The following is an 18,558-nucleotide window of genomic DNA, read 5'->3' as shown; positions in this document are numbered from 1 at the left end:
AAATTTTAAGCAAATACCTTATTGAAGTCTAACATGCACAGAAAAAAATACACAAATACTAAGTACACAGTTTGACTCTTCCCAAGGTGCAGAGACCCAGGTGCAGAATGAATCTTAGATACAGTGGTGGTTCTGCTTGTGGTTTCCCACCATGAATCTGGACGGTGAACAATTAGAGTAGGAGAGGAGTGGACAGGGAGTCCGTGATCCACGTTGGCAAATTGGAAGCCGGTGATGGTGACTCTGGGAGGAGAGGTGGTGAATCTGTGTTTTACAGAAGCCGTCGCGGAGAGAAAGGGAGTAAGAGTCACTTGAATCCCGAGTGGAGAAGCTCAGGGATGTTGCTAGGCTGTCAGGCTCTGGAATCAGTGCTTCTCCAAGAAGAAGAAACAACAGCTGGGCAACCAGCAGAAGACTAGGACATTCCTAAGGGCCTGATGACTAGACGGTAGGAGGAGGGACGGAGAAAGGTATATAAGGGAAGTTGGGAAGGCTTACCGGTTAGGAAAGAGTAATAGGAAAACCAGTTCCTGGCAACGTGTATAAAAGGTAGAACAGCGGGGAAATTAGAAAGTCTACCTTTGTGCACTGAAGGCCCATGTGGAACTGAAAGTTGCTCTTGGGGCTAATGGACCAGGGCTGCAGAGCACAAGAGCTCTAGCCTTGTTCAGAAATCACAGCTATGCAGGAGAATGGAATCTGACCTGTTTTTTCTTTACATTTACTGATGCATAGGCAAGCACGGCACTCCTTATAACCCCCTTCGCCTAGAAAAACACCCCCACCCCAAATCTTCGCACAGTTATCAAACTTATTTCCCCCCGTGAAATAACTACTCTTGGTGAACCGTGCAGAGGGTGTATTCTGGGCAAGGGGTGCCTCTGGAGAATAGGTGGTAAATGTTGAGGACTTTGGGTGATGATGGCATAAAAGCCACCCCCCCCCCACACACACCCCAAAAGAAAGTCAGCTGGGGAGGACCATGCTTGGGAAGTTTTCATGGACGCCATTTTGTCAAAGGCATGCGCCTACGAATTGATTTTCTTAATTCAGTGGTGGCAAGTTGGCATGCATACTCCATGATCTGCTGACAGCTGGATGTGATACTTTGCAAATACCTCTGGTTAGGTCGTAACGTCCTGTCTTGTCACTTTCAGATTTGCAAGGATAGGGGCTCTGTGGTAAGTCATTTCTACATCCCAGTGCATCCTAAAGCGCCTGGCAGGTACAACACGTTGACTAAATGCTTACTAAATGTATAAAACACACGTCCTGAATTTTCCAGGACAATGCCAATTTAAATACTCCATTGGTTATATACGCTGATTTAAATTCAGAACCTTTGATCCCTGTAGAGTTTGATCTAACTGTGGTTGGAGAAAACTGCTGAGAATTCTCAGGAAATACTTCTCAGTGGAAGCCAAAATACCAGTCAGTGTTGATAGTTCTTCTCTAGCATTCTTTGGCTCTAGTGAGGGTCAGACAGAAATAAAGAAGTTCCTAGCAGGGAGGGAAGCAAGAATGTTGTAAAACCTAAAATTGAATCCTAATCTTCATGCTTCACCAACTTCAGAAATTTGTTTGTTTTTAATTTTTTAAGTATAGTTGACACACAGCGTTAAATTAATCTCAGGTGTAAGCATAGAAATTCAACAAGTTTATGCCTTTTGCTATGCTCACCACCAGTGTGGTTATCACCTGTCACCCTACAACGCTGTCACAGTCCCACTGAGTATATTCCTTATGCTGTGTCTTTCACCCCCATGGCTTATTCATTCCATAACTAGAAGCTCGTATCTTCCACTCCCCTTCACCCAGTTTGCCTGTCTCCCTATCCCTCTCCCCTCTGGCAACCGTCAGTTTATTATCTGCCTTTATAGGTCTCTTCCTGCTTTTTGTTGACTTACTCCTTTTTTGTTAGACTCCATATATGAGTGGAATCCTATGACATTTGTCTTTCTGACTTATTTCGCTTGGCGTGACACCCTCTATGTCCATCCATGCTGTCGCAAATGGCAAGATCTCATTTTATGGCTGTGTGATATTCCACTGTGTGCATACACACGTTTCAGAAGTTATTATAACCAAAACACCTCCTAAACAAACATTTAGTGACTCTTCCTGAGTGCCAGGATCATACCCAAAGTTAAAAATGCAAAAGTTAGACACCGAATCTACAGACATGAACTAGAAAAATGGTAACACAAGTTGGATAGTGTTTGTATCATGTAAGATGTGTTTGGTTACAAGTAGCAGGAAAAAAATTGTGGGTAAAACAATAGAAATTTTTAATCATCTCACGAATTAATCAAAGTCTAGAAGTCATTGGTTCCAGATTGGTTCAGCAGTTTAATGATATCATCTAATGATATCATTCTCTCTTTTCACTGTTTTATCCTGTGCTCTTTGGCTTGTTGCCTCATGATCACAGAATGGCTGCTGTAGCTCTAAGTATCATGTTCCCATGCAATTACATTCAAGTCAGGCAGGAGGGAACTGGCTGTTACTCTTTGTAGCAGAAAACATAAATCTTGGGAGAAGACATCATCAACAGATTGTCTCTTTAGTCTCACTGGTCAGAATTGGGTCACATGCCAGCTCCCAAGTCAATCATAGGGAAAAGGGAATGGAATTGCCATGTTTGGCACAAACCAATTATGTTGCATTCTGTCAGGCTGGGGGAAAGTTGCTCTCTTCCTTGAGCATGTTCCACTCCTTAGAAATGGGGGCTTCATGACCTAAAGAAGATAGAAAGAAGAGAAAGTCACCGACTGTGTGTGCCCCTGGCTTAAGCTTAGAGTTGTGCCAGGTCAACATACCTGATTTCTCTGATTTGATGCCCTGTCTTCAGCTCTCAATCCCTTTTCCAGGGTGAGGCAAACAGTCCAAGGCTACTGGCAAACCCTGGCCCTTCACGAACACTGGCCTGAGTGCTGTCAGACTCTGCTTTGGCCCCATTCTTCTTTTTATTGTTGTTTTTAATTTTTTTAATGTTTATTCTTAGAGACAGAGCATGAGCAGAGTAGGGGCAAAGGAAGAGAGGGACACAGAATCTGAAGCAGGCTTCTGGCTCTGAGTTGTCAGCTCAAAGTCCAATGCAAGGCTCTAACTCACAAGCCATGAGATCATGACCTGAGCCGAAGTGGGACACCCAACTGACTGAGCCCTCCCAGGCCCCCCTCCCCCCCAGTGCTTTGGCTCTCTTAACCTTAACTGCTCAGTCTCAACCAACTCTTAAAAATGCAGCTTGTTGATGTGAGTGGGAGCCTGGAATGCTGGAGGGGAAGGGTGAAAGTCAGGTCAACAGAGGAGATCGAAGCTGATTTTCTTCCGCAGACACAGAGCTCCCTTGATGATTCTGAACCCCCATGACTTCTGAGTGGGAAGACGGAGAAAGCCCTGCAAGACAGCCAGGATTTGCCACGGATGCAGCTGAAAAGTCTGAGAAGAAGGACAAGTAGATTTCCTTCGTGACGAGCACTGCGTTCTACTTCGTAGAAGCACCCAACAGAGAACTAAGGAGTGGTCTTGAGTCTGGGGAAGAAAGTCAAGAAGCACTTGGAGGACATATTTTTGAAGGGTGTTACTTTGGCCAACACACCGATAGACACAGGTTCTGCAAGGAAGTGTAAATTTACTAGTACTGTATGTAATATGATACGATACAGCGCCAGGAAGTGCAATAAACGCAATACGCAATAAGGTAGGGCATGTAATAGGAGGTAATGTAACCTAATATAATCCTATCTATCGATACAATATAACAGTAACTAAATTTTATTGAGCACTCATCCTGTGATAGACCTGCTACAATGTACTCTCCTTGCATGAATACTTACGATATTCACAGTGCATGTTCCATTATGACCCAGAGATTGGTAACCTGCCCAAAGCCACTTCATCAGATGGTGGACTTGAGACTCTAGGGCCCAGGGCTGTCTGCCTCTGTCTGGTTTGCCTTTTCCCTACTGGGGTGTTAAGGAATGTTGTGGTGACAAGACCAGGTGGTGGCAGCAGGCAAGACGGGGAGAGAGTTGAAGTGAAAAATAGCTCATTCGGCTGGCTAGGGAAATAAAAGAAACAACACCAAAGAGTTATTTTAATTCTGCCCAAATGTTCAGAGAACAAAATAGTTAAAGGTTTCTTGTTAAACACAGTTCAGGAGAGTAAAGAAGAGGAAATGCTGTACCGATAGGAATTATACAAACAGATAAACTTCTTTTTCCAGCATAGAACCATGAAAATTTATGCATGCATTATGAAGGTCTTGCAATTCATTTGTACATCTCCACAGTCCTTCTCTGCCTGGATAGTTGATTCATTTCGTCACTAACTCCAACGCTCACTTTATTCTTTCCTTCCTTCATTTATTTACCTAGTCACTTGTCAAATGTTTATTCAGACTCTTTCATGCACCCCTACCAAAAAGGATAATGAAGGTTTAAGACTTAAAAACAAACAAACAAACAAATAAACGAACAAAAAACAAAAAGCTGTGTCCTCTTGACTTAGATGGGATGGAATTAAGAGATAGAGATTTTCGTCTTTAGTTCTGCTTTCAGCTCTCCAGTATTGGGAAGGGCTGTCTGCTCTGGACAGACCTCCTTTAGTTCTCTGGCATTGCCATTCTATAGAGAGTTGCCTGCCCCTGATTTGTGACTGGGACACTGTGAAGAACAGAGGACGTATCTAATGCCCGGTGTCTGTCTGTCTGATTGGAGCATATCCTGGTTCAGGGACCTCCTGTGAGTTTCCATAGGATCTCGAAGACATCAGAGTTTCCTGGAACTAATGAACACAGGTTGGTCCCTTTAAAATTTCCCTCCCCAGGGGCACGTGTGTGGCTCAGCCAGGTAAGTGTTCGACTTCAGCTCAGGGCAGGATCTTGCAGTTCAGGAGTTCAAGCCCTGCCTCGGGCTCTGTGCTGACAGCTCAGAGCCTGGAGCCTGCTTTGGACTCTGTGCCTCCCCCTCTCTCTACCCCTCCCCCACTTGTATTCTGTCTCCCTCTCTCTCAAAAATAAAACATCAGAAATAATCAAAATTTCCCTCCCACCTAGTGAGGGCACTAGACTATGGGTAGGGCAGGTGCCTGGGAATTCTCTAAGCCCATTCAAGAGCTACCTGTGGCAACTGGATGGCTGATGGTCATGTCCCTGATCTGGCCTTTTGTCTTGACTCGCAGATCCGAATGAAGGTCTCATCTCTCCAGAGCATTGCTCTCTATACTGAAAACCTAGCAATGAGCAACATTCTTGACCCTCTAGAATCGTCCACACTTCTATTTGGCCTCTCTTAGAGTTCCTGTTACACAAATTCCTCAGACTAAGACACTCCCCCCACCACCCCAAAATCATCCCATCCTGAGAAGGTGTTCCAGATCACCCAAGAGGACCTATGTGGAAATGGCTTGCTACAGTGATGGCAAATGCCCTAAGCAGGTTTCTCCATCTGAGTCAGGCAGTCTCCATAAGTGCCATCCCATTACAGCGATGCTCTAGAAAAATGTGTATTGGTGTGATGGAAAGAACACTGGAATAAAACTCAGAACACCACCCCCACGACGACCACCACCAAAGCCTGGAAGGTATTTCTTCCTGCCCTTTGCTATGCCCAGAATTTCTCTACAAAATAAACAGTTCAGATTAAGATAAGGCTCCAGATCCTGTCAAGCTTGGAGGATCTATGACTTTTCGAGGGCTTTGTACATTATCTGCTTTGGCCGTTTGCACGGAGAACCAGACTTCAGAGACTTAGCACACCCTAACGTTCATTCAAGTGGCCAGTGTGTTTGGGCTCAGTGGTATACATCTACCCAGCGTCTCTCGCCTTTGGAGTGCAGGAGGTAGATGGAACTCCCACCCTCGTCCTGGGGGAGACACAGCAGTTACTTTACAAAAGGACGCTATGGTCTCTGTGGGAGCCAGTCTGTCCTCGTGGCAGAGGGCACCCTGAGCAGAGGACCTACTCTGCACCTCCTGGGCAGAATGCTCTGCAAGCCCACAATCTCAAGCAACTAGGAATGGAGAGAGGGCAACAGTCAGTTGCGGTGTGCTTGTTTGGAATCCTAAGTCCTATTTGATCTCAGAAATTCGGAAGCCTGTAGGACCTGGAAATGCTAATGCCCACGGGCAGTGCAGTGTGGTGGAAAGAGAACTGGCTTTGGAATCAGTTCTGGTTTGAGTCTCAGCCCTGCCCTGACTGGCTACGTGACTAGGAGCAGGTCTCCCCAACCTGCTGACTGTGGCTTTTCTTGTCTGTCCAATGAGGAGAATTGGGTCTTCCCTGATAATCTCACACACTGGTCTTGGTTGGTTACTTTTCCTGCACACAGTGTGCATCCCCTCCCCCCAGTAGTCTCCGTCATGGTCTAAGGACATTATTAGAGCAGAATAATGATAAAATTGATACTAGTTTCTGCAGCAAATACAACATTAATAACTTGCTACCAGCTGTTAAGCTCCTAATACCAGACACTCTGCTAAGGATTGTAGAAACATTATTTCATCGCCTGAGGTCATCTGGCTATGGTAAACCTTAGGGCAGGACTTCACACAGACATCCTGAGTTCAGAGCCAAGATCTTAACCCTATGCGTGCTTCATTCCTCGTGACCAACCAGCCAGATTTCTTTGTAGTCCTGACTGGCAGAGAACGAGATGTGCTGGGTTCTCCACTAACATTAGTAAACAAAACCAATTAAATCCTTTAAAACAGGCGAACACAGCAACTTTAGAATATCGTAGGTTAAAAGATGTTTTGTGGAGAAGAATGAATAGGAAAAAAATGGAATCCTATATTCGCTAATAGTTAAACAACACTGCCTACTATCGTAAGTAAAGCTTTCTCTTTGGCTCATCCAAATCCAACCATCCACCCCCCTCCACCATCTCTAAAAGAAATAATTTGTGGGCACCTGCTTTGCTCCAAGCCCCCAAGCAGTGGTCAGATCCAACAGTGAATGAGGTGTTTGTGCCCTCCGGGATTGTTCCAGAGGAATATGTTAATAGGTATACAGTTAGATCATGAACGTCCTGTGTTAGGCCATGGGCAGGGTACCAAGGACAAGTAGACAATGAAAAGCTAACACAGTCTGAGATTATTAACGAAGCCTTCCCAAAAAGGTGACAGCTAGGTTGAGTTAGCGTCAAACTGTTGCAAAGGAGAAGACGAGGCCTTGGTTGGGAAGGACAAAAGGAGCAGCACACTTCAGGACGTGGAAGCATCCTATACGATGGCTAAGAGGCAAGAGAGGCGAGATCCAACCAAAGAGCCAAAGGAAGTTCCAAGTGGCTGGGGAACAGGGTCCAAAGACAGGGTTGGTGAGAGCTGAAAAGGAGGGCCACATACCCCGCAAAAGAGTTTGAATTTCATTGCAATCACATCTGGAATTAATTGAAGGGATTCACGCCATGGGGGATGGGGGATAGAATGTACGTCAAAATGGGATTCGTGTGTTTTGAAGGTGATTTTGAACACAGCATGGAGAATGGTTTAATACGGGGGAAAGGAGGAGGATAGCATACAGAAGATAGAACCCTTTCGAGAGCATTTGGAATAGTCCAGCCCAAAGATGGAAATGACTCGGACTGGGGTTCTGGCAGTGGGGCTGGGGAAAAGTGGGTGACACTGAAGGAGGTTGAGAGAGGTGCTGCGATCAAGACTGAGTGAAGGTGTGGTGAGGGAGGGCACAGCTCAGGGTGGCTATGTCTGTGTCAGGCTCTTGGTCCCTGAGAATAAGGGCTGATATGTTTTGTTCCAGGTTCTTTCTAATTGAGGTAGAATTGCTTTGTGTCCCCAAATTTATGAATCCACCCTCATATATATATTATATATTTATATATTATATATTTTATATTATATATTATATATTTTTATATTATATATTATATTTTATATTTATATATTATATATATATATATATATATATATATATATATATATATATTTGTCTTTAAGTGTATTAACTAGGGCAATGTGAACTGCTGTATCAAACTCAAAACTTACCGTGGTTTATCCTCATAGAAGTTTCTTTCTTGCTCATGTGGGACTCTTTGCAGGTAAGCCAGTGGCTTCCCTCTGCATGCAGGTTCAAGAAAGCAGACTTCTTTCCATTGTATGGCTTTGCCACTCCCTAGGGTCCCAGTGTTCTTAGCATTCATCTAGTAGAGGGGGCAAGAGAGAGTGGAGAAAGTATCTTTGCTGCTTAGAAACCTCATTTATATATCCTTAGTGAGAGCGTGTCACATTTAGCTTCTCCTAGTTGACAGTTGTTGACCATAGGAATGACACAAATGTTTCATTTCTCTGGTTCAGATAGTGATGGAGGATGACATTTCTCGAAGACACAAAGGACAGGGAAAGGACAACTCAGGAGCTTTCCATCACAGGTGAAACCATGACCATTGTACTGTCACTGAGCAGAGGGCACGGAGATATGAAAGATGGAAATTGTGGGTTTAAGTTCTGGCTCCATCGGCATCTTATAGCATGACTTGTGCAAGTCACCTTGCTTCTGTGGACTCCAGTTTCCTCATCAGTGAAACAAATGGATTGGGCTATACCAGTGTTGGCCCAAGTGTATTCTGTAGAACACTAGTTCCATGAAAATCTATGGGAAAATCTTTTCTGGGAGAATAGTTTTAAGAAATACTGTGAACTTGAAACTTCTCCTTGAGGGTCGTCAAGGCTTACAGGCATACCGAAGGATCTTGGAAATTCTGTGGTAAGGAACCTTGTTTGGCTTTATGTTGACTTCTTCTAACCTTGAGATGTGGAATTTACGTTATTAATTTCCAAAATTAATGTTTTACCACGAATCATTGGGGGCTATAGTACAGAGAGGTTTGGACTGATGTCAGCAGAATGAGTTCTCTCAGTAGCTAAGCCTCAATAAGGTGAAAGGGAGAAGCTGAGAACCGTGGTAAGAAGGTAGGCACCTTTCATGTGCCAAGAAGCTATGAGGTCACTGACTCCACACCTAAATGTCCCTTTTCTCTCATTATGGACCAATCTCCAGACAGTGGAGTCCCTGGATGTAAGTGAGGTTTGTTGCTGCCTGTGAGACTCTGCCTAGACCCCTCCACTGTTCTGCATGGATCCATCTCCTATGGACAAGCTACTGGTGGAGGTCCTAGATGCTCATCAGTCCCACAGATCAGAAAAGGACTTTGTCACTTGTGGGGTGATGAAACTGAAGGGAAATCCACCTCCTAATCAAGATGGGGCAGGAAAGGTGAATTGGAAATTGTCTTTTGAGCCAGAGCAGTGGTGAAAATCCCATCCCTCTTATGTGTCCTTTGCCACAAGAGACTGTAGTTGATGTTGTTCGTCCGCCTCTCAACTCCACAGCCCACCTAAGCTCACTCAAAGCTGTAGAAAGTTCCAGAAAGCTGACGGCTTTCCCCTCAAGCATCTGCCTTGCTCTTTTTCTAAGCCTGAAGAAGGATTTCTTCAGCAGAAGCTTCTTCTATGGCAGGCAGACACAGCCCAGATGTGAGGGAGAGTTAACTCTTCGACACCAGTCCCCAACTAAGAGGACATGTGAGCTGGTGGTTACATGCCTCAGTCTCCCTATACTCCTCTGGGGCAATTTTGAGACATATTGTACATATCTTCACAGAGTGTCCCCAGTGGGATTGAGCCCCAATTGCCCACTTAAGGCAACCCATGTTTCATCATATCTTTTATTGGTTTTTCTTCCTTTTGTGTCTTTCTCCACTTATTAGTTGTTCCTGCAATTACCACTTGAGGAAACTATCAGAATCCAAGCCCTTATTTGCTTTGGTAGAATCCATAGCAAGATAAAAATCTGTTCATGGGATGCTTCTTAGCTGGTCACTAGACCCCCTTCTTGCTCTAAAATTCAGTGATCACTTATTTGGCCACTTGGAGTGGCCAAGTCCTGAGCCTAGTCCCCATTTTAACAAAAAGGCTGAGAAGGGAGAAGGTTTACCACCTTCTGAGTTTAATTATTCATCCAGAGAAGTACTTTTGTTTAAGACTAAAAACAGTCTATATGTCCGGAACCATTTTTTTTTTTTCAGAGCAGCCCAAAGCATTGGGGAATTGTGAGCTGGTTTCTGGGACATTTTAAGAACTTAAAATAGGGAATGAACATATTTATATAAGTTAAACATGTTATAATGATCTTTTATAAACAATAGCTTTATTGAGATAAAATTCATATAACCATACAATTTACCTCTCTTTAGAATACAGAATTAAATGATTTTTAGTATATTCACCAAGTTGTACAATCATAATCAATTTTATATTTTTTAAGTAGGCTCCACACCCAATGTGGGGCTTGAACTCACGACCTTGAGATCAAGAATTGTGTGCTGTACCAACTGAACCAGCCAGGTGCCCCACAAATCAATTTTATAACATTTATATTACTTCTAAAAGAAACCCCAGACCCATTAGCAGTCTCCCCATATGCCCTCAAGGCCCTGACCCCTAGGCAACCACAAAAGTACTTTCTGTCTCTCCATTACTTGCCTCAACTGGACATTTCATGTGAAGAAAATCACACAATATATGACATTTTATGACTGGCTTCTTTCATTTGGCAAAATTTTGTCACGATTCATCCATGTTGTAGCGGGTATAGTATTTCATTCTTGTTTGTGGCTGAATAGTATTCCACGGTATGGATATACCGCATTTTAGTCATTCATCAGTTAATGGACACTTGAGTTCATATCCACAAGGACGGCTAGGATTAAAAATGAAAAACAAGTGTCGATGAGATTAGAACTCTCATACACTGCTCATGGGAATGAAACATGGTACAGTTGTTTTGGAAAATAGTCTGGCAATTTCTAAAAAGGTTAAACAGTAGTTGTATTGCCCAGAAATTTGATACCTAGGTATACAGTCAAGAAAAATGAAGACATATGTTCACACAATAATTTGCACATGAATGTTCATAGCAGCATTCTTCATAATATCCAAAAAAGTGGAAGGAAGTGATATTTCACTGTAATTTTAATTTCCATTTCCCTGATGACTGCTCATGTCAAGTAACTTTACATGTGCTTACTGGCCATTTATAAATCTTCTTAGGGAAAATGTCTATTCAGATCCTATGCCTACTCTTTAACTGTTTTTTAATTATTATTGAGTTGTAAGAGTTCTTTATCACTCCTCAAATATATACTTTGGAAATATTTTCTCCTATTTTATAGACTGTCTTCTAACTTTCTTAATGGTGTAGCACAAAAGTTTTACATTTTGATGAAGTCCAACTTATCTGTTTTTGTCGTTGCTTGAGCTTTTAGTCATATTTAAGAAAACATTGCCTAATTCAAGGTCATGAAAATTTATACCTGTGATATTTTTCTAAGTATTGTCTACTTTTAGTTCTTACATTTATGTTGTTGCACTTTTATATATAATGTGAGTTAGGGGATCCAACTTCTTTTGCTTATGATTATCCAGTTGTCCCAGCATCATTTGTTGAAAAGACTATTCCTTCCTTTGTTGAATATCTTATTACCTTTTTTGAAATCAATGGACCAGAAGTGTGAGAGTAAAATCTGGACTCTCAATTCTATTCACTTGCTCTGTATGTTTGTCTTTATGCTGGTATCACATTGTTTTGAGTATCGTAACTTTGTATTTTATTTTATTTATTTATTTTTACATTTACTTACTTTTGAGAGACACAACACAATTGGGGGTGGGGGTCAGAGACAAAAGGAGAGACAGAATCCAAAGCAGGCTCCAGGCTCTGAGCTGTCAGCACAGAGCCTGACATGGGGCTTGAACTCACAAACTGTGATATTATGACCTGAGCCGAAGTCAGACGCTTAACTGACTGAGTCACCCAGGCGCCCCTTTGTAGTTAATTTTAAAATTGGAAAGTGTAAGTCTTTCAGTTTTGTTCTTTTTCAAGATTGTTTTGGCTCTTCTAAGGTCCCTTAAATTTCCATATAAGTTTTAGGATCAGCTTGTCCATTTCTATTTAAAAAGCCAGTTTCAATTTGATAGGGCTTACAGATCACTTTGAAGAGTATTGCTATACTAACAATATTAAGTCTTCCAATGCATGAACACGGGATACTTTGTTTCATTAGGTCTTTAATTTCTTTCAGCAGTATTTTGTAGTACTCAGAGTATAATGTTTGCATTTCTCTTGTGAAACCTATTCCTAAGTGTTTTATTCCTTTTGCTGCCATTGTAAATGAAGTTATTTTTTAATTGCATTTTTGGTTTATTCATTACTATTATGTAGAAACACATTTGATTTTTGTGTATTGATCTTAGAGCCCTGCCACCTTGCTGAACACCTCTGCTAGTCCTAATAGTTTTTAGTGGATTCATTAGTATTTTCTGTATACATGATGATGTCATGGGCAAACAGAGATAGCTTTACTTCTCCCTTTATAATCTGATCACTTTTTTCTCATTTTGTTGTGTAATTGTCCTGGGGAGAATTTAACTGTCCAATTGCTCTACACTAGTATGTTGAATGGCACTGGTGTGAGAACTTGTCCTTGTCTTGTTCCTGATATTAGGAGGGATGCGTTCAGATTTTTTCTTTTCAGGATGATGAAACATGGACCAAAATATGGCTCACCATGAGTGAATTGGAAATGTTAAACATTCCTTGGTTTAATGTAGGGCAAGGGATTCGAAGACTGGGAGAGACTGGAATGTTAGAGTGTATTTGTCATTTAAGACCTCCTCACCTACACTGGAAGGGGCCAAAATGTACACCTTGCACCAGTGCTCTGAGGAATCGATGTGTGAGGGGAACTGTGCTATGACTCTTCTCTGTAGGCCAGACATGCCCCATAGAAACTGAAGTCACTGAAATGGAAAACTGATACGCAGTGAGAGTAGCTGGAAACCCTCACCACCAAAGGCCAAGTGAGATGGCTACTGCAATGGACAGGAGAGTCAAAGCAGCAATAAGTAGTCTGACTCGTATCGGACTATGGCTCTGGATGATTAATTAGAGTGAGCTAGAAGTAAAATAAGTAGGAAGCCTACTAAATTCTTTATTGGTAGAAGCAGAAAAATTTTGAGTTGAATGAACCAAAAAGTTCAACCTGAATCCTAAAGGCAGAGTCATGGCCCCTCAATCAATTCCCAGACTGGAGCCAACTTACAGACCCAGAACCAATTAAACAAGTGGGGGGGGGGGGCATGTCCCCTTGAAGAAAGAATTTAGGACTACCAAAAGGTTATATTGTTAATCTTTCTTCCAGTCTCCCTAGAGGGACCTATAGCCTTTTTAATAGAGTAGCTGTATACTTGGGGGAAAGAAGTAATCAGACCCTTTGGGGACTACTGGACAGTGGCTTTGAACTAAGTACAAGACACCCAACATCTGTGACTGTGCCCCATCAATCGCAGGAAGAGCTTATGGAAGTTAGGTCAATGGAGTTTTAGGTCAGGCCCATCTTGCAGTGGGTCCAGTGGGTGGTGATTTCCCCAGTTAAATAATGCATAACTGGAATAGACCTACTTAACAGATGGCAGAATTTTCCTGTTGGTTCTTTCCTGTCAGTAGCTTTGGTGTTTTCATAGGTGTTCTTTTATAGATTGAGGATGTTCCTTTCTGGTCCAAGTTAGTTAGGTGTTTTTTTGTTTTTTGTTTTTTTTGTTTTTTTTTTTAATCACAAAGGGATGTTTGATTTTTTCATTTTTGCCTTTTTCAGCAGCTATTGAGATTATGATGTGTTTTGTCATTTATTTTTATTAATATGTAAATCATTTTTGGATGTTGAACCAGTTTTATATCTCTTGGGGATAAATACTACTTGCTCATGATGTATAATCCTTTCTATATCTTGATCATGACATAACTTTTTTAACATGTTGCTTGATTTGGTTTGCTAATATCTTATCGATTTTTGTGTCCATTCATAAGAGATGCTGATCTATAGTTTACTTGTGATATTTGTCGGGTTTTGGTATCAAGGTAATACTGACCTCATAAAGTGAGTTGAGAAATGTTCCTTCCTCTTCTATTTTTTAGAAGAATTTGTGAAGTATTGATACTGATACTTTTTAAATGTTTGATAGAATTCTTTAGTGAAGTTATGTTTTTCTATTTTCCATTTTATTGATTGTACTGTAATCTTTATTATATGTCTATGTTTGTTTGTTTTAAAGTTTGTGTGTCTTCTTTGTCTAGCGTCTTAAAGTGGAATGTTAGGTTATTGTGTAGAGGCATTTCTAACATAGGCTATAAATTTCCCTCTCTCTACTATTTTAACTGTCCCATATGTTTTCCTATATTGTATTTTAATTTTTATCCATCAAAGTATTGTTTGATTTCCTTTGTGGTTTCTTCTTTGACCTATTGGATATTTAAGAGTGTTTTTAAATATCAACTCATTTCTGAATTCCCCGAATTTCTTTCTGTTAATGACTTTAAAGTCGATTCCGTTGTGGAGATGATCATTTCTGTAATTTCAGTCCTCTTAAATTTATCAAGGCTTGTTTTATCATTTAATGTATTTGTGGGGCTTGTCTTGTGCACCTGCAAAACAAACACATACGATGTTGTTGGTAGAGAGAGTCTCTCTTAGGTCTAACTGGTTTGCAGTGTTGTTCAACTCTTCTTTTTGTTCATCTTCTGCCTATTGGGTTTATTCATTATTGAAATTGGAGTATTAAGGCCTCCCCATTGTTGATTTTCAGTGTCTCCCTTCATTTCTGTTAGTTTTTGCTTCATGTGGTTTAGGCTTTGTTTTTAGGTGTATATGTGTTTGTAATTGCTATATCTTTATTGGTGGGTTGAGTCTTTTGTAATAATTAAATGTCTCTCTTTATCTTTATTAACACTTTCTGTTTCAAAGCCTCTGTTGACTGATAATACTATAGTCACAACAGCTTTCTTATGGTTACTGTTGGTAAGATATATCTTTTTTTCCATCCTTTTACTTATAATTTATTTTTATCTTTGAATCTAAAAGGTATCTTCTATAGATAGAATATAATTGGGTCTTGTCTTTTTATTCAGTTTGACAGTCTCTGCTTTCTGACTGGAATGTTTAATCCATTCATACTTAATGTCACTATTGATAGAGTTAGATTTACATCTGCCATTTTACCTTTTGTTTTCTATGTAGACATTATTTTTCTAAGGCAGTCATAACAAAGTACCACAAACTGGAGGGCTTAAACAACAAAAATTTGTTGTCTCACACATGGAGGCCTGAAGTTCTGAGATCAAGTTATCAACAGGGTTGGTTCTTTCTGAGAGCTGTGAGGGGGAAGGGTCCATTCCAGCCCTCTCTCCTTGGCTTTAACTTAGCTGTCTTTGCCCTGTATCTACTCACATCATCTTCCTTCTGTGTATGTGTGTCCAAATTTTCCCTTCGTATAAGGACACTAGTTGTATTGGATTAGGGCCCATCCTAATGACCTCATTTTAGCTGTACTCCCTCTATAATGGCCCTACCTCCAAATAAAGTAGCATTCTGAGGTATCGGGGATTAGGACTTCACCATATGACTTTTAGGGGGATGTAAATCAAGCCACAACATTTTGTTCCTCTATTCTTTTACTTCTTTCTTTCACATTCATGATTTTTTTTTCTAGTGTGACATTACACTATACATATTTTTGAGTTATTTTCTTACTGGCTGCTCTAGGACTTACCATCTGTATCTTAATTTGCAGACTCTAGATCAGATTTCTACTGAATTCCAGCGAAGTACAAACAAGATGCTCCTATATAGCTCTGTTGTCTCTGCCCCTTCTTTTGTGCTGCTCTTGTTACGCATCATGCATACCATATCTAGGTAACCACTTCCGAAATACATGTTGTAACTATTACTTTACATAATTGATGTCTTTCTAAGAAACTGAGAGAGGAAAGGAGAGCGAGTACGTATTTGTAGAGTTTGTTTTACCGACTATTTGATTTGTCATTTCCGGTTCTCTTCATTTGTTGCTCTTGCTTTCAGTTAGCGTATGGCGTCGTTACCTTACTACATGATGGCTTTGCTCCCACCTCCTTTTTGCCATTAGCAAACAGGTTGCATTTCTACATTATAGACCACCAAATACAATTACGTGCATATTGTTTGACACAGCTGCTTTTTCTATTTTATTGTGATTAAGATTTTAGTTTTAAGTAAGCTCCACACCTAACGTGGGGCTTGAACTTACAACCCCCGGATCAAGAGTCACATGCTCTACCAACTAAGCCAGCCAGGCACCTTGACACAGCTGCATTTTATATTTTTAAAATTTTTTCAATATTTATTTATTTTTGATACAGACAGAGCACACGTGGGGGAGGGGCAGAGAGAGAAGGAGACCCCGAATCCGAGGCAGGCTCTAGGCTCCAGGCTCTGAGCTGTCAGCACAGAGCCCGATGCGGGGCTCAAACTCATGAACCATAAGATCATGACCTGAGCTCAAGTCAGACGCTTAACCGACTGAGCCACCCAGGTGCTCCTACAGAGCTGCTTTTTAAATTTTTTAATGTTTATTTATTTTTGAGACAGAGAGAGACAGAGCATGAACGGGGGAGGGGCAGAGAGAGAGGGAGACACAGAATCGGAAGCAGGCAGAGCTGCTTTTTAAATAAGCTAAGAGAGAGAAGAAGAAACATGCATTTATATTGTGTTTTACAATTATGTTATTATCTCTATCAGTGTTCTTTTCTTTTTCACATAGATTTATATTACTGTCTGTGGTCACTTGCTTTCAGCCTGAACTTCCCTTAGTATTTCTTATAAGATATTGTGAGAGCAACAAATTCTCTCAGTTTTATTTATCTGGGAAGGTCTTGATTTTGCTTTCGTTTTTGAAACATTGTTTTTCTGGATATAAGTTTCCTGGGAGACCTATTTTTGAAATTTCAGCACTTTAAATGTATCAGGCTACTGCCTTCCAGTCTCATTGTTTCTGATGGGAAGTCAGCTGTTAATCTTCTGGGTTCTCCTGTACTTGATGAGTTCTTTTTCTCACTGCTTTCAAGATTTTTCTCTTTGTCTTTTAACATTTTAGCTATGAAGTGTCTGGTTGTCTATCTTTCTGCATTTATCCTTCTTGAAAGATGTTGAGTTTCTTGGATGCCTAGATTACTTTAAAAAAATAAAATTTGGGAGTATTTCGCCATATTTTATTAAACACATATTTTTAACTCCCTTCTCCCCTTCCTGTCATTCTCCTAGTCTCATTATGAGTATATTGCTGCTCTTTATGATGTCCTACATTTCTCTAAGGCATTACTCAGTATCACTGCTACTTAGGTTGATACACGTTATACAATCCATCTTCAAGATCTTTGATTCTGTCTTCTACCAGTTCAAATCTGCTTTTGAGTCTTTTCAGTAAATTTTTCATGTTAGTTGATTTTTAACTTGGAAATTTCCATTTGGTTGATTTTTATAATTTATATTATTATTCTTCCTAATTTGATGAGACATTATGATTATACTTTATTTTTGAAAGCATGGTTTCCATTAGTTCTTTGAGCATAGCATAGTGGCTGCTATAAACTTGTTTTAGGTCTGTTATCTGGGCCCTCTTAGAGGCAGTCCTTGTTGCCTGTTTGCCCTTACCCCCTGTATTGGTCACACTGGCCTGCATCTGTGCATGTCTCATAATTTGTTGTTGTTACTGAAAACTGAACATTTGTGGTAATACATTATAGCAACTATGGATACTGATTTCTCATCTCTCATCTCTCAGATTTGTCGTTGTTATTTGCTTATTTGTTTAGTAACTTGGCTGGAGAACTTCAGTGAAATTTCCCATGGGGCATGAGGCCTGTGATGTCATTCTTGAGAACTTGCAGCCTTGGGCGTGGGCACAGTCACCTTTGGATAACCAGTTTTAGCAGGGTTCTCTTTGGCTATTTTCCTGATCTCGCTGCTAAGTCCGTTTTGTCTGTTGGTATCACATCCAGCTTAATTAGGCTCCCCTTACTGCTGGCTGATTACTCTATGGTTTTTGATAATGTCCTTATACATACAGTGCTCCATAGTCTGATCCAACTAATTTGGGACCTTTTATAGAGCTAGTCTTAGAGGTTTTTTCTGACTCCAGAAGGGCTCATCTTAGCAGTTATCTCTTTACCTGATTTTCTCTGGTAATCTAGTTGGCTTAAAGTTTTTCCTTGTTGCTTTCATAGAGATATCAGCCTCCTCTTAATTGTCTACCCCCAAATCATCATTGTTCTTTGAGAATCTCTTAGGATTAAACTTACATTCTATTCCAAATACATGTAGTTGGTCTGGTAAGAGCTTCTACATCTTTTCTTCTTTTTGCCTCTCTCTATGCAAAAAAATCTCAGAGTTAAACTGCTTTGGGTGTGGGAGCAGAGACAATAACCCACTTCTTTTAGAGCACCATTTTTCCTCTAATGAGCAGGGCACTGGGCAGGAGCAGTAGCCTCTGGTCTTCCCAGCTTGCCTCTCCCAGTGTGGAATATCCTCTGTATGAGCAAACTGTGGTGATGATAATTGGCTCTAGTATTTTCAGCTACCTTTGCCTGGAGTAGAACCAGTGGGACTAAGAGTGGGGCTAGAGGGAGGAAGGGATCCCCTGACCTCTTGGTCACCCTTGTTTAGAAATTAGTT

General features: G+C 40.9%; 2 long non-coding RNA genes across 3 annotated transcripts in view; one reads left to right on the top strand and one right to left on the bottom strand.

The window, feature by feature from the left end:
- The window catches only part of LOC123381492, a 71,545-nt gene extending 67,053 nt beyond the window's left edge, over positions 1-4,492 (top strand). For both annotated transcript variants that reach the window (XR_006588541.1, XR_006588542.1), the window contains one exon: positions 3,337-4,492. This is a non-coding gene — a long non-coding RNA (uncharacterized LOC123381492). The remainder of the gene's footprint in view (positions 1-3,336) is intronic.
- LOC109493699 overlaps positions 2,265-18,558 on the bottom strand; it is a 90,273-nt gene continuing 73,979 nt past the window's right edge. The window contains exons 14-16 of the long non-coding RNA XR_002737800.2: positions 8,006-10,718; positions 3,840-4,063; positions 2,265-2,738 (exon numbers count right to left, since the gene is read on the bottom strand). This is a non-coding gene — a long non-coding RNA (uncharacterized LOC109493699). The remainder of the gene's footprint in view (positions 2,739-3,839; positions 4,064-8,005; positions 10,719-18,558) is intronic.

The sequence above is a fragment of the Felis catus genome, chromosome D4 (genome assembly GCF_018350175.1).
Source record: "Felis catus isolate Fca126 chromosome D4, F.catus_Fca126_mat1.0, whole genome shotgun sequence".
Lineage (NCBI taxonomy): Eukaryota > Metazoa > Chordata > Mammalia > Carnivora > Felidae > Felis > Felis catus.
This window is presented reverse-complemented; position numbering and strand designations above follow the sequence as displayed.